The sequence below is a fragment of the Monomorium pharaonis genome, chromosome 8 (genome assembly GCF_013373865.1).
Source record: "Monomorium pharaonis isolate MP-MQ-018 chromosome 8, ASM1337386v2, whole genome shotgun sequence".
NCBI classification, from domain to species: domain Eukaryota; kingdom Metazoa; phylum Arthropoda; class Insecta; order Hymenoptera; family Formicidae; genus Monomorium; species Monomorium pharaonis.
The window spans coordinates 19,333,325-19,350,120 of record NC_050474.1 but is presented as its reverse complement, the minus strand read 5'-3'; the positions used below and the strand labels follow the sequence as shown (position 1 = coordinate 19,350,120).

General features: G+C 44.6%; 1 protein-coding gene across 1 annotated transcript in view; it reads right to left on the bottom strand.

Moving 5' to 3' along the window:
- The window catches only part of LOC105829303, a 54,949-nt gene that overhangs the window by 35,632 nt on the left and 2,521 nt on the right, over positions 1 to 16,796 (bottom strand). The gene's annotated exons all lie outside the window — the stretch shown is intronic.

The window sequence follows — 16,796 nt, the reverse complement described above, 5'->3', positions numbered from 1 at the left end:
ACATTTTCGGGGCGTGCTCGGTGCCCACGGTTCGCCGACTTTTTTTTTTTCGTTATTACCGTTAAACGCGGTTCTCTTGCCGAAAGCGGGAGCGGAGCAGAGCGGAACGAGAACGACCGCGACCGCGACGAGGCCGGGCGCGATGACTTCGCGTCGCCTGTCTCCTCCCTCCTCTCTCGCTCTCCTCCCCCCCCCCCCCTCGTCACTACCACGTCCGCCACTTTGAGATGAAGAGATGAATAAACATCGCGTGCGCAGACGAGTGTATTTCGAGAATGACGTGCGCGAGGCGGCTGGACGTCGCGCGGCCGAAATAGAATGCGTAATTAGGGCAAGGTGCGGAAAGCCCGCGTACATTTTTGCCGGCCTTTGTTTTGTCCTCCTCCGTCAGTCCGAGTCAAAATATTAGAACGCGCGTCCTGCACGTTTAACGATAAACAGAGTACCCTGGTATCACGCTAGATGCAATCTAATCTCGCGTTGATTTATTAACTATTATTATTTAATCCGGAAGTAATTATCGCGTGCGAATAATCGAACTCTGACCGTGGGCCGGATTGTACATTAATTCGAAATTATCAACGAGGAATTTAAAAGGAAATATTAATGTGCCAATGAGAAACGATGGAATATCGATTGGGCGCGATAATTAATTATTGCGCGTGGGCGGCGGATTCATCGTGATAAAATTCGCAGCCGCGAGAGAACTGCACACGCGAGATTGATCCTCTTATTGCGCGCGGCGGAACGTAATCTCCCTCGCGCGCGCGCGCGCGCGAGAGAGTAACTGGCATATTTGCCGGCAAATCTCGGCCTGCGATCTCCGGCCGGACGAAAAGCGCGAGCGAGCACTTTCTAATTATTCAAAAGCATTTTCCTGCGGCGCGATATATTCCTCTCGTGCGGTGCAAACGGGGCCTCGCGCCGCTTCTTCCGGTGCACCGTGCGCAATGCACGCCAATCTCTCTCTCTCTCTCTCTTTCTCTCTTTTTCTCGGTGCCGTGCGACTTTTACCTTCCCTCTCTCGCGTGCACGTGACGCGGCCGTATAATAAAACGTGGAGAACCTTCTGCGAGGCGACCGTCGCCGCGCGGAAAGTGAGAGCGCGCATCCAGCGATCGCGCTAGCCAACGTAAACACATAAATCACAGGGCTAAACTTCGTCGGCGCAGAGACAAAGTGCAGCGTGCTATAGAAAGGCCGATTGACCTGCGACCTTTCGCCCGCCGCCGATAGTAAATTTGCGTAAGAGACCTCTCGCCCCATCTCGCTCTCCCGCGCGCCCGCGGAGGGTAGGAAAACTTATTGGAGCTGTGTGCGATGTATACAGTTTCAGATAAGTAATTGAATTCCCTCTCGCGCAGGACGTACCAATGCTTCCGTGCGGTAAATTGGAAAAAAATCTCGCTCTTAAGAAACGGAACACATTGTCAAGATTTTCAAGTACGTTGCAAAATGTTATAAAAGCTATATTAAATTAATTAATTAAGAAAATAAAAAAGGGACTGTGTAAACGAAAACAGGTATATTGCGAATCAAGTTCCTTCCTCGATAAAAGCTCAAGTAAATAAATTTTATTCCAAGTATGTTGTTTGTTTCGCAACGTACTTTTCGTCTAGAAATAATCGCGATTCCAAGTTTGAACGTGGAGAAAAATCGGCGAATGTGAATTTCGCTCTTCTACGCGCTCCGTGTGTTTCCGTCGTGGAAAACAGAATGTATACTTTTAAAAATAGTAAAGCAACGCGCGCGCGGTGGGGAAGAAGACTGGAAAAACGAAAACGCTTATATCGACATCACGGACCACGCCTCGGCTCCCCCCGCAGCTTCGCCCAGTTTTCCGGCGACGTCGGACGGAGGGAAACCGAGCGGAGGGAATCGCGGATATGACCGCGGATATTGATCATGCGCGAGGCCGATCCGCAGGCGCTTTCACCCGATCGAAACATCCGAGGCTCTCGGGTCGGTCGTAGGCTGCCTTGGAATGGTTAATACAACGCAATTTATGACTCTAAATTATGGGCATGGATGTTGGACGGCCGCTTCTATTTGGCTCTTTCTCTCTCTCTCTCTCTCTCTATCTTTCCTTCTCGCGGAATAATTGCCGAGTCTTTTAGCTGTTATTTATTAGCCACGCCGCTGTCCTCTTCGGAACTTTCCGACAGCGTGCCGATCCGAGAGATGTGATTGCACGGAAAGATACAATCGGACAGAGACAGATAACCGCGGTCGGAGCTGGAGAAGATTATCTATCCGATAATCGTAAGATAAGTGTGACCGACTGGCCCGCAATATATAGCCAATCGTCTTGGAATTATACAATGCCGGGGCTATTTTGGCGCGATATACCATTGGCACTTTATCATCTCTTTCAACCGCGAGTGATTCATCTTTGTTATCACCCCCGCGTCGCGTGGCCGGCCTTCGTCGGATTCGTACGCCTTTCACGAGAAACGGCACGGGACTCAAATAGAAAGTCTTGCATAACGAATGCCGTTCCTTAATTGTCCCCGAACGCGAGTTCTATATCCACGGGAGATCGCGAACGCGCCACGTCGCTTTTTAGATCCGCTTATTCCCGGCCCTCTCATTCACAAATTGCCGGCAGGTATATTATATTAGAAACGAGAAGAAGTGAAACTCTCTTCCGGAATATCCCACGAGCTCTGATGGAGCTGACTCGAGAGTCGCTTACCTGCCAATTCAATTGAGGATTCAATTAACTTGATATTTTTCTTAAAGAATTTTATAATGTTTCTTTCGGGGGAGGAGGAGGGGAGGGCGGGAAACTTTAACCGTAAAAGTTAATTTAATGAAATCCGACATTTTATTTGCAATAATTCTCAGTAGGATTTTCTTACTGTCGTCGTATCTGTTTATTTTTCCTTTCGCCTCGCTTTCCGGCTGCATCGCGGAAATTGCGATGCTGGGCGAAAGCGGAGCCGATCGCGAGAGAGCTGGGAGAAGTAGGCAGAGGTGACGGCAGGGGTTGACGGGATCGATACCGCGACCTTGAGACTCCACGTCGCCTTATTACACCCGGGCAGCCTCCGGGTTCTCGTAAAATCGAGTTGGGATGCGTCGACGCGGGCGTACAACTGCGCGTGAATTTCCCCGAGGCCGCGTGAGAGAAGAAATTCCCGGCGTGCCCGTATATTTTCCAACTTCGCGCGCGAGCTTTATTTTCCTAATTCATGTTTGATATTCTTTAGCGAAGCGTGTCGGGAACAGCGCGAAAACTGCATTCAGTTTCGAGTTCGTGCGGACGATGAGATGTCAAGATAACGCAGATTTCCCCCCCCCCCCCCTCGTTACAATAATTTTTACCTTATTAAAGAAAAAAAAAACAAACCGTTATGACGTACGTATATAAATAAGATTTCACACGCGCGTAAAGCGGCATAAAAATATAGAGAGAAAACGTTTGCCAAATATACGTGACTTCGACACAATATTATTTGAGCAAACAGCATTTACAGATTAAAAGTAGTACGAATTTCGCTATATCGATTGCGTGTATTTTTCTGTCTCTTGAAAATTGTTTTGAGAGAGAAAGAATCAAAGACAAGAAAGAGAGAAAGAGGGAGAGAGCGGTTGAAAGCGAGCGAGTAATAATCCCCGCGAGTGTCACACGCGCGGGGTGCGTGTTTTATTTCGAGACTACTCGTGCACGTAGCAGCCGGGAGTATATTCCTTCCCGCCCGCGGCGTCTATTTATAAAATGCGTCTCTAATAATGCGCGACGTTCCGCCATTTTGTACGTTTTCCCTCGTCGTCCACGACAGAACGTGCGAAACAGAAATTGGCATCGGGTTATACGGGTTATGCCTGGGCTTCTCTGTTCTCTTGCCACGAGATCTTTGATATCTCGCAGACGCGCACAATAAAATAACGAGAGGTCTCTTCACGGAACCGAGTGAGCGAGCGAGAGTGTTTTCGATACGCACAAGCCTTGAATCATTACGGATAAAAAAGGAATCGTGCGTCTTAAAATACGGAAAATACGTCACTTGAACGAGAAAGTTCAAAGGTGAATCGGTTTAAACTGAAAGGATTCACTGACCTGTTGTTAATGCGGCATACAGAATCGTATCTCTCGAAAGAGATGTATTTAAATAAAAGTGCGACAAAGCGAGACGATTCCACTTTATCTCTATTTTCGCTCGGGCCTATTTTTACTCGAAACGCGTGTAAAGGATGGCTGGAATCGTTAGCACAACAACATCAAGTAAACAAGCTAATCTTATATACGTCATTTAATCCCGCTGGATTCTACCTAGCGCTTCCTTTCCCTTTCTCTTTATTGCATAATACGCTACACAATGTCTTGTCTCTCTCTCTTTTTTTTTTTTTTTTAGAACGACGCCTTTGAATAAAATGGTGAACGAGCCCTCGAGATTAATACCGTCTTCCAATACCACCGGTATACAATGTATTACATGGTTTTCGTGCACATTTTTCTCTCTCTCCTGAATTTCGAGTCGGCGAGCAAGGGTATCATGCGTATGCAAACAGATGAGCGGATAGCGCGTGTCGCGTTACAATGGTCGCCCGTCCTCCCTTCCCTTCCCACCGCGGGACGCGGCAGCGGCGGAATGCAGATAGCCGCGGCCCGCTTCCGCTTGCAACGCTTACGTGGTGCGTAAAGGGCGTTACGTAACTCGCTGGAGCGCGCGGATCGGCCGGCTGTCCTATCCCGCGCCTATCCTAGCACGCGGCGAGCGTGCGGGTGAACGCGCTCGGCCGCGTTCGACCGGCATCGACTACCGTCGGCGTCGGCGACGCAACAACGCCGCGCTATTATCATCGCCCGACCGCGCTGCACTTGTGTGTATGCACCTTGTGCGTGCGTTGCATCGCGCGAAAGAGAGGGAAAGAGAGAAAGATCGGCAGTGGATTTTTCCGACCGTCGAAGATTCGCGACCGGCCGCCGCGACTGCTGAATATGCCGTAACGCCTCATGATTTCTTTTTCGCTTTCCATCCCTTTCCGGTTGGGAGCAAGGTGGAGCGGTGGTCTTGAACTTTTATTCTGAGAATTCACGAAACCGTGGAAAAAAATTATTTCAGGCCATCAATTCCTCTTACCTTTCCATCATTTTTAATGATGGAAAAGCGTTAGTTTTTTACTTAACTTTTTTTTTCAGTTGTCTCGCTTGTGTAGAGTAGAAAATTAATACAATGACAAGCTATAAGTTGATATATAAACATAATTTAAAATAATATCCCACTTCGCGGAGATATTTCCTCTAATCATTCGCTATAAGTAAATCGCAGCGTGTAAATGCAGCAGTAATGACGTTTTTATAATACCGCTATAAATAGTAAAGTTAATTTGCAAAAACTTAACTCGCATTTTATTTTATGGCTCGGTGTTGTACACGCAATTACGTTTTATCATTTCATACCGAACAGGTTCCGCGTATATGCTCCACGACCTACTATTGTTTTTTTTTCTCTTTCGCGTGAAAAGTGCAAAAAAAAAAACAAACCAGAATACAAGTCGTTCAAGCTGTGTTCGGTAAAGAAATAAAAAATACATCGACGATGCGAGACAGCCCTTTTTATTTTTACTCAATTTAAAACGATAAACTTTATACTGTCTTTAATTCTCCGCGTGAGTATTTGAATTAGTTCACGTGAATTAATTTGCACCTCGTAGGATTTAAATTACACGCGCACAAAACATTACGCTCCCATTATATAATTTAATCCGCGGAAGGAAAAGCAGGGTGTCGGCTATCTCAACTGGCATAATTGGCGATCTACTCTGAATAAGTAAAGAGGAAGCGGTATAAGAAACGCACGTAAGAAACCTCGCGCATTCTGATGATCTTTCCGAAAGTCGTCACGTAATATTTTAAACAACTGGAAAAGCGTCCGGCGTTCTCGCAGATGTGGAGAGGGTGTGTGATCGACCTCGCGTAAAATGTCTGTTATCTCTCTCGTTTAATAATCGACTAATCGCAGCCGGATAATTACGCGTTTCCTTAATGCATATAGCTCTGTTGCACCTCGCGTGCACGTCCAACGACGTATACGTGCGTACGTACACGTGTATAAGGCTAAAAACGTTCCGCCGACAATTTCGCGTGCGTTCTATACACGATTCCACCGTGATATCAAATTATCCAACGCGCGCGCGGCTGACTAATGCGCGTAGTGATAAGTGCTCCATGCTGCTGTCGCGATATCGTATAACCGGAGGGAAAAAGACTGTAATAAATATGCGCTACGTACTACTATGTCGCGGAGTGACGGGTCGTGGAGATGTATATTGCTACGCTACACACGATCGCGGTAAATGAAATTATTCCCAGGCGGAGAGCGTGCGCTCGCTCGCAAAGCGCATCCCTCCAACCTTCCCTGTCGAGCGTGTGGTCGCGTATACATCCGCGCGAGGTATATTTAACTATAAAAACACCAATCGCTCTCTTTGCGGCGGGAATCGTAAACTTAAACGGCGCGATCGTAATGCGGTTAATGTTACGATACGAAGATTGAGACAACGAGACGAGAGAGAGAGAGAGACGCATTCAAGTTTACGCCCACACGCTAGAGCCGCACGCGGCGGCCGGTCGCAACGTGTGTCGCTCGTAAAATCTTCAATGGGCAACCAACAATGGTCACGGCCGAGACGCACAATGTTTCGGCCGTGAAGGAGTACGCGCGCGCGCGCGTACACGAATCCGCCTTCGGTTCATGGCTCCCGAAGGCGAAAGAAAACGGACGGTTTAATTGCCCCCGGGGGGTACAATGGCGGCCGCCGCGGCAGTAAATTTCGACTAAACGCGACTAAAAGCGGCTTCTCCCGTTTTCGCGCGCGGAGTGCCGCGGCGTTCCTTAAGAGGAAGGCGGGATTCGCATTCGAGGACGAGGAATCCGCGTCGTCTCCGGGATCGGCGCGGTACGCGTAGTACATACGTTATGTCTACCGCGTCCCGTTAGCGGATCTCGCTTCGCGCGGATCGCGTCTGTCACCTACATACGCGCGAGACGCGACGGAACGTATTCCGCCCGTGGCCTGCACACTCAAATACGGATTTACGACGGTCGCTCCACAATAACCCTTTACTCCTTGAGGCACGCGGTCACGCGGTGACCACGTCGATCCTTTTACGGCGACCCGGGACAACGAGCGGCAAGAAACTGGGACGTCTCCGTTGTTTTTTTCTCTCAAAGAAGGACGAAACCGGGACCGTCTACGTGCTCCGTGTGCCTTTCACATGTTATCAAAGTTGTGTTATCAACGGCGGTTATAAGTGTTATCCATTGGCTTTTGGATTATTGTTATTAAAGTGAATTTTTAATATTTATTCCTCCTTTTTTAATACAAATTATACCATTCCGATTCTTTAAAACTGATTCTTAACTGATATCTTTTAATCATCTGAATCAGGGAGATGAGTTTCCCCTTTTCTGCCTCAAATTCGAACATGTACAATAAAAAATTTTTTTTTCACACATTTCAGATCATATAATTGTACAATTGCATATCTAGATGTTAAGAGAATGTACTAGAATTTTTTAAAGCCCAAAATTTTTTTTTAAAACGCAGCCGTTCGCCAGCGACTCAGTTGGTCCGACTAAGCAGAAGTGAAAAACAGGTTGGTCCACGGAGGATTAAACGAATTTCATAGATCCATGATATCAGCTTTGAGAAGGGGTTACGCTATTTTAACGACTCGCTGTACAAATCATCACGCTTAGATCGTGCACGCTTTATAATCCGCTTAAATAATGTTGAAATCAAATTGCTAGGGTTTATCTGTGAACGCTGCGAAAGCCGCGCTTCGAAGAGTTGAACGTTTGCAGAGCTGCGGTGAGTCAAAACCGCAGACGTTCATGCGTAATCGCGCGCACGTTGCTGCATCTGCATTGCGTTTTCCAGCGTTAAATATTTGCCCCGGTAAAAGTGCAAGATTGCAAGACAAAATGGATCGGGTAGAAGTTTTCATTTGATAACGATACCAGCGCGTCCGATGCTGGCGTCACGGCTATTTCTAGATATTTGCTATCGGACATCCGTTGTAGCGTAACCTGAAACGATGCGGCGGAACATCCAGTTCAAACAAGAATTATTGTTATCTCGCGTTTCTCGATCGAGAGAGTGCTGGGCGAGCGCGCAGGAAATGAAATTACGGCGTACAACGCTTGTTTGAGAAGCCGCGACAACTTCCTGGATTAAACGTCGGCATCGCGTGTCGTTGGTAAACACGTCTTGAAATATATATAATATAACGTAATATTAAAGCAGCTCTCGGGACTTTCAAAGCAAGAAAGTCGAGCTGTTTGTTAACCGGCATAACCGCGCGTCGAGAAATGCCAGATATTTAGAGCTGCTTTCCATTTCATGTAAGACAAGCAATAATGAGAATCGACTTTGTACAACGTAGGAAACTCGGCCTTTTCTCTCTCTCTTTCTCTCTCCCGATCGCTCGCTTTTACAGTAATAATAATGTAACGACTTAACAATAATATACAACGAAATATTAACGAGATAATAATTTGTTTTTCATTGATAACTTTCGCTGATCTAACAGAGTAGTCCGTGTCATCGGTTTTTTATCTGCAAAAGCGCATTAAGATATCGCCTATCAAAATGCATGACAACAGGAGTTCTTCGTTTGCTCTTCAAATCAAATCGCGGCGTGACTCAACTGCGTATTTGTCGCGCGAAATCGTGACCATCGCGAGAGAACCGCGCAGCCTGCCTCCCCCCTTCCCCTCCTCCTCTCTCTCCCTCCCCTTCGGCGCGTCAGCAGAGAGCGAGTGACGAATGTCAAAAATAATAATAAAACGACGACAAAGTGCAACTCCGATAACACATGAGCCGCGCGTAAGGTGAACACATAGGGGAATCCGATCCCTGAGTACGTAGTAACAAAATCACGCGCAGCCAGCATACTTCGATGATACTCGAGTCGCGAGTAGAGGAGCACGTTTCTTTTTTAATATTTTTTTTTTTTTGTAACGGAACCGATAACGCGTCGCGAAATGCCACTTGTGATTTACGGCGGGCGGCTATTGGGCTTATCTGATAATCGACTGTTTGCAAACATCGCTGTCTTAATCGAAAAAACACACGGCTCGGCCGATAGGTTCGCGTGCTCCACGTGCTCCTCGAGTGCGATAAATTTTCCGCTGACTAAATCCGACCGCGGGACGGCTTCTCGATTCAAACCTCGTAGCGGCACTGCGGCAGATTAGTCACGAGGGATGAGTAGTTTTTTTTCCGATCGAGAACCCGGAGAGGTAGTTTTGTTCTAATCCGCGCGCGCAAAAGAATCGGCGAGATTCGCGGCACGTCCGACGCGCTGACTGATCGAGTGAATACTCGTCTTTGTGTCGTACAATGCTATACGTTGTGTTGTGTGGTTTCGCGCGATTCGGTATGCGTACGTGTATATGTGACGGTCAGCTGCACGATTCTCTCGTTATTGAAGAGAAAAATTATCCTTCGGATTCTTCATCGTAACAAATCGTCCTTGAAAGAATTTCTTAATTAATTGGTGCTAATTGCTACCGTCGGTTAATTAAACCCAGACGCCCCGGGAAACAAAAATAAATGTAATCGATGCGTCAATAAATCGTCACGTGTTTCGATGTATAAAAGCGAAAGCCATTTATAACTAGAGTTGAAAAGGTAAATATTTATTTAACTAAATTAAGTTAAAGCTAACGGTTTATTAGTTAAAATAAATTTAGTTATTTCAAAAGTTGAGTAAATAAGAAACTAATTTACTTACAATATAAATGCAGAAATAAATTTAATATTGTATTTTTGTAAATTTAGTTTATATAAAACAATCAAAAATAAGTTTTTTTATAATTATTCTCTTATACATAAATTTCTAAATAAATTTCTAAATTAAGAAAAAATTAATGAGTTAAAGTTTGTATTTAAAAAATAATTAGTTGAAGTTAAGAGTTACTAACTTCTTAACTTTATTCCTCAACTTTTAATTTTTTAACTAGTTACTATCCAACTTTGATTACAACTTAATATCTTCTCTTGCGAAACACGAAACGAAAGATATTTTGAAATATTTATTTTGGATGTTTCTCGGTTTTTTTTTCGGTAGCACGTTATCTGTAGAATAAACTTTGCATCCGATTTAAATAATCAACATGTTTACATAATTATTAATACCGATAATGAATAAATTCGGAGAAACTTCTCGTAAAAAATGGTTACCTAATATTTTTATTAGCTAAGCCGATACTTTTGTTTTATCTTATTATATAAAATGTTATATACAATATAGCTATCTTTTCTGTCTGGGTCACTAATATTCGTACATATCATAATCTTTTTTTTTAATTACGTGTCTCGCGACGTTCATAACAAAGAGAGAGATTTATCTGGAAATAACAGCGAAAAGATTCGATGCGCGCGATAACGCTGAGCCGGATGCTAAATCATTAATTCCTCCTCCGATTAAAATAACATTAGAAAAATAATCTAAGATTGTGATTTGAGATATTGATACACCAACCGCAAGTACAAACAGCTCTCCTCAGATTATTAATAAGTTATTTTTTAAGATCGTGTCCCGATATAGTTTACTATCAGACAACGGTCTAATTAATTTATAGATATCTGCTTTAAGCTCATGTTCTAAATTTTATTTCGTATCAGAACGTGATTTTTATCAAAGTAGAATTATCAGAGATGTTTTGAAAATGGAAGATTTTTGTTATCGTCCTTGTATTTTATTCAATTCTTCATTTTTAACGTGCGTTAAAATTGCCAATTTTTTAATAATATGCCCTACAACCCTTTTGAATTACGAGTACTCGTCCATTTTCGTCTCACCTAGACGAAATTCTAAAACGCTGCGCTTTTTATTTCGCGAGAAAAATTGCGACTCGCGAAAAATCACGAATCGCCGGCCAATTACGTTACTTTTCCGCGTTGTCCGCGGGAAAGTGAGTTATAGCGAGGCGAGAATAATATTCCACGTTCACCAATTCCGCGCTCGGGATCCGGTATTACAACCCGAGACGACCGGGAAGAAACTGGGTCACGCCGCTAGTGCGGGACAAGTAAAACTGGGTTAAACGCGCCATTATTACTGATCCGGGAACGCATTTACCCGTGGCATTTGCGTTCGTTTCGTTTCGTTAATACGCGACGGGATTGTCGAATCGATGATGAACGACGCGTGCTTGCGTGCGTGCGCACGTGTATTATTGACGAACTTCGAATCTCGCGTTTATGACGAGCCGGCACTGCCCGCCGTTATTGATGCTCCGCAACGGAGACGAATTTATCACGTCCTCTCGCGCGAGTCCGTCACGCGAGGAAATAAATTGTAGGTAATAAAGAGACGGCCGAGGGGGAGGGAGGGGAAGAGGGGCACTCGATAATTCCTCCGCTCTTACTCTCGACAAGAATGCTCGAAACACTTTTGCCACTCGAATAGCAAAGTTTTTGCCATTCCGAAAATGTATGTACAGCTGACCACGCTCGCTCATGTTTGTAGAATTGTTGCAAATCGCTATATTGAGACGCTATGTCGATATCGGGACCCGCGAAGATGTTAACAAATATTTAGCTAAACGAATGGATTTTCTTCTTGACACTAACTCCAATTTCTTAATTCCGACAAAATATTGACTTGGCCTGTTTGCCGGACGAAAGTGTCGGAGGCAGTGATGGAGCAAGTCATTCCTCGCTGATGACGTAGTCATCCTTATTTCTCCGGGGCGTCACGTGACCCGTGGACCCGAAGTGGCGGGCTAACAGGACCGCATATCTCTCCCGTCGACCTCGGGACGTGTCAGAAACCAAGATCAACCGAGATCGGAAGACAACGGATCGTCCATCACGGACATCTGACCCACTCGAGAAACTCGTTTACTGTTGGCGGAACGTCTCTAAGCGCGAACGTCGGAGTTTCGCTACATTATGCACCGAGTGGTATTCTCGTAAATTCGCAATCGATGAAATGTCTCGGCCGAGGCACTTTACAGCCCGATAAATTGCATATTTTTGCAATTTTTATTTCTCATTGCCATTTATTATTACAGCGGAATTGCAAGTGTGAATTGTATTAAAGATAAATAAAAGAAAACAAGAGAAACAAATCTGCTCTTTGTCTCCCCGCTTCCGTTCCCGCGATTGTTGAAACAGGAATATGACCTAACTGCAACTGACGAGACCCGCATTTGAGAGACGCGGATCGAATCCTGGGCTCTTCTATTTTAAAGGAGACAAGGTCCCACTTGCAAATTTCATGCAGATTTTCGTCATTCTTCCCACCGAGCGTCGCCGTTTATGAATCATCGCGGCGGCGAACCTGTTTTTCGGTGAAGGCCACCTTCCTAACGCCTCGTCACACCTTGGAGAACATTATTTATCAGCAATATTTTATTTGCGCGAAGCTTTTAAAGACGTGCCTACACCGCGTTATCGCGTGTCCCAGCGACATATCGCACTATTACACTTGTTATCCCTCTCGCAGTCTATGTTTTAGTTCTTAAGGTCACTTCGATTAATTAGAATTAATTAATTCTATCAGTCGTGTTGCCAACAATTCATATTCATCACATAATATGGTATGTATCAGATGCTACGATCAATCAAATGTAGTAGATTTTAAAGAGAAACAAAAGAATTTTTCTTCATTAAGAATTCTGTCGATCTGACAATGAAGAAATAAAAGTGGCACTTTTTGGTCGAAATGAATTAGTTGATAATATCGTTGAAAACGTTTCTAATATAATAGCAAATTTGATCTTTTTTAACTAAAATAAATAACTTTTTTGTCCTTAAGCAATTTTAAATTTAATAAAAGTTTAATTAAAATTTCACAATTTTAATATGAACAGTAACTAATCGCAACACTGCTTTTGATGATAAAAATACAATGATAGTTCGTGGAATTTTAATTAAACTTTCATTAATTTTAAAATGTCTTAAAGAAAAAAAATATTAATTTAGTTAAAATATAACATTTACTATTGTATAATTAAAAATATTTTTAACGAAATCAATGTGTCATATGTTCTGTTACCTTATTTGAGAGTGTTATCACTTTAAGTTATTTGATTTACAAAAAGAGAAGGACCAGGTCTGACCATGAACTGTAGTGCGATTGAAAGAAGAAAAAATCATTCATTACATTTTTCGGTTGTCAAACTTATATATAACTGTAATCGTAAACTAAAAGCTAGAAATAATATCTCAAATTAAATTGCTCGTCAAATTTATATAATAATAATGCTATAAGCATCTTGAAAACTGAAAAAACTGTGAAAAATAATCTGTTTGTTAAAGTTAATTAATCAAAGCGACCTTTAATCGCAAAGTGTTATATAGGTTTATTTTTTGCGAATGCAAAGACGCGAAAATTGCATATACAGTGCGTCGCCACGAGTGTTACAGGTCAACAGATCTCCAAAAATTATTAGTTAAAAAAAAAGTTCCGAGGAAGAATCGAGCCATGGACATCGTCCTCTCGCGTACTCGACGCCGTCGGCGATATTGACTCGCGGTGAAGCCGAGCTCTCTATATGTCACTTTCGTGAGCTTAGATAACATTTTGTCGCGCGACACGCAATTATTCTCCCCTCGCACGGTGTGTTTGCCGTCAAACGTCGTTACGTTCGCTCATTACGACGCGAGCAAGCCATTAAACGGCTTTGACTCTCGAACAAAAAGCCGTGCGCTATCGAATAGCAAATCGAATTAGCGAGCACGATCGCGTCGTCGAGCCGTCCATTCGTTAAATGGACTCGCGCGCGCGCGCGCGCTAGTTTCAACAATTTATTGACACGTGTGCGAAGAGGAGGCCACGAACTGCGCGTGCGAGATCACGAGATTGTTTCGTGTGCAACACGCGGCGTACGACACGAGCCGCCGCGACCGCGAATTCGAGATTTTACGACCGCATCTCCCGCGCACGCGGAACTGCAATAAATCACTGTGATGTTGTTATAGGCGCTCGATTAAAGAAATAGTAGATTGCCCGCTTTCCCTCCCCCTCCCCCTCCTCGCGCGCGCATCAAGGCTCATAAATAGGAACCGAAGCTCATAAACTCGCGATGGAAGCCATTCGATCGCCCGTCGCGCTCCGCGAGTCAACGTACATCTGCACCGTAAGTCCGTCGGACTTTCACGTCGTTAGGCAAATAAGTCGATCGGGACGCGATCGTTGCCGCGTACGTTAAGATACTTCGATACCCCGCGACACCCGCAATTCCGCCGTGCGATTCCGCGCTCGCGGAGAGATCGCGAGCTGCCCAGCGCGCGAAAGAGAGCTTTAAGGTCGCCATGCGCCGAGCGACGCATGACGTCAGCCCAGCCCGATATTTGTGAGCGCGGGTCCGAGGAAACTGTCTTCGCGGGAACGAGCGGGAACGCTCCAAATAGTCCGTCGTCGATGCGATATTAACCAAGCGGCAATCTCCTCGATACGACGAAGGTCCTCCTCGTTCTCGCTCTGCTACTCTGTTTATCTTTCTTTCGCGTTCAAGGTCCTTCGCGGCGCTTCTCACGCGAGCCTTATTGATCGCGTCGGGTTCAGTCAAGGTAGCACGTGGCGTTTGAGGTGATCCTCGGACAATGACACCCCCCCGATGGTCAGCCGCACGAAACCGCCGAGTAAACTTTAGCGGCAAAGTTTTGCGCCTGCCACGTGTCAACGACACACGATAAACGCTCGATAAGGAGAGCGGTCGTCCGAGTTCGCGGCTAAATTATTGAGTTACGAGTTGTTCATCGTGGGTCTCACGCTCGCGCCCGAATCGATCGAGTCGTTCGGATGCAAAAGTGAAAGGGTGCATATTGGTGCATTGTGCAACAGCTGCGCGGTTGCCTAAACTTGCACAGAAGCACGTAGAGTGGACATTTCCCCCGAAAGGGTCGAGCTCGAAGAAAGTTTGCGGGCCTTTCTTGAAATCTTTCCTTTCTTGAAAATCAATAAAAGTAGACTCGAACAGATTCTGAGAAACGTAGCGATAGTCAGTTTTACAACTTATGTTATATATTTATCATCGTAAACTATCATTTTAATTAATTACAACTAATAATCCTAGTCGCGCAACATTGAAAAGTAATGTAAAGGCAATATTCCCAATATTAGTTCGATATTACAAAATATCCAATTTGTCTAAGCAGCGATATTAGTTCAAGTTGGGCTAATGTTAATTAATTTTTAATATTGGCCATTAACTGCATTTTAATTGAAAACCAATATTTTATTATCAATATTGACGTTACGTTGGGAAAACATTGACAATGTTTGTGCTACTAAAATTAATTATATTAAATTAAAAAATGCGCCAAGTTACAGCGAAAGAAAAAGATCGTCGAAATGTTTGTTACTATCTTCCACCGCTCCCATCTCTCTTTTTTTTTTTTGACGTTCAATAAATTTGGCCTCCCGCAATGTTATCCCGCGGTAAAGTTATTTTCGGCACAAACCCGCTATTTTTATCGTAAACAAAGGCTTGGTCCACGTGGGAGTTGCGTGTCCCAATTACGCGGAACGTCCCCGACGCTCCGGTCAAGAGATACGCCTCAAGTTAATTAGAAACACAGCCGTACTACACACAGGCGCTCGACTTTTACACGTGCTCGCGGAAAAGGGCGGGAACGGGCGAGGGTAAGGGAAAGTTTTCGACGCGGGAGGAAGCCGCGAACGATCCGATCGGTCGGTCAACGGGGAAATCTTCCGCGGGCCGTTAAATCGATCGGGCGGTTAAAAATATATATACGGCTTTATGCTCCTAATTGGGGATACTTGGGGAGCACACGTCAGGGGTTTCGGGCGCTACCGCGCTCGTGGGGTAGTATCGAATTACACGGAAGGTGTACGCGCGCGAGCAGCACTTGGAGGGTGTCCCAATCGAGCGGGCGAGGGCTTACGCCACGCACAACTCGCGAAGCTAATTCTCCGTCATCGTCGACTTCGCACTTTACTTACTTGGCAGAGCCGACCGCGCGCGAAAGCTAATCAAAAAGTTACATCGATTCCGAATTGATGTTCGGCACGGTATCGATGACTAATGGGTATTTCTCTGATCTACGTAGCGATAAAGTAATCGCGTCTTAACAATTGCGTATTATGTTTTTATTTTGATATTTTTTTATTTTCTATTTTACACCTCTCGGTATATTAATATAGATTTTCTCGAGCGACGTATTTTTTAAGTATATTGTTCACGGTTCAAAACAAAATTCCATTCCGTTTCTCGTTTGCAGATAATTGCGGCGGAGTAGTCGAAGAAAACAAGTAATTAAAAACGTTCGTTAAAGGTTGTTTCAACGGAAGAATTGTCCCATTAATGTGTTTCTAAATGCAAAGGAAGAAGTAGCCAATAAAAACGGCATACATAAAATATTCGTAATATCTAATTATATCGTTTTTCTACATAAATATGTATTGTATAATCATATTTGCTTTCGCTTTAGAGACGAGAGAGAGAGAGAGAGAGAGAGAGAAAGCGCGTGATGTATAATAAATAATCTAAATTTAGACAGATTAAGCCGACGCAATTTTCCCCGATAACCCCGATAATCGCGTCCCGAGACGACGAAAAAAAGAAAAAAATCTCCCCGCGAAATTATCTGCGCGGCCTTGGGAAAAGCGGGCGTATTCAGTTTCATCGGGGGTGCCAATCATCGCGATTCGCTTACAGGGATAAAGGCGTCTCAAGTCGGGCTACAGCGAGACGTGGCGATAAGGCGGCGAGTGACGTGCCGTGTTATCTAACTCGCAGTCCTAACCGACTCCCAGCATTTGCGTTTGGTATGGTGGATTCCCACACTTGTCCCGACGAAGGCCG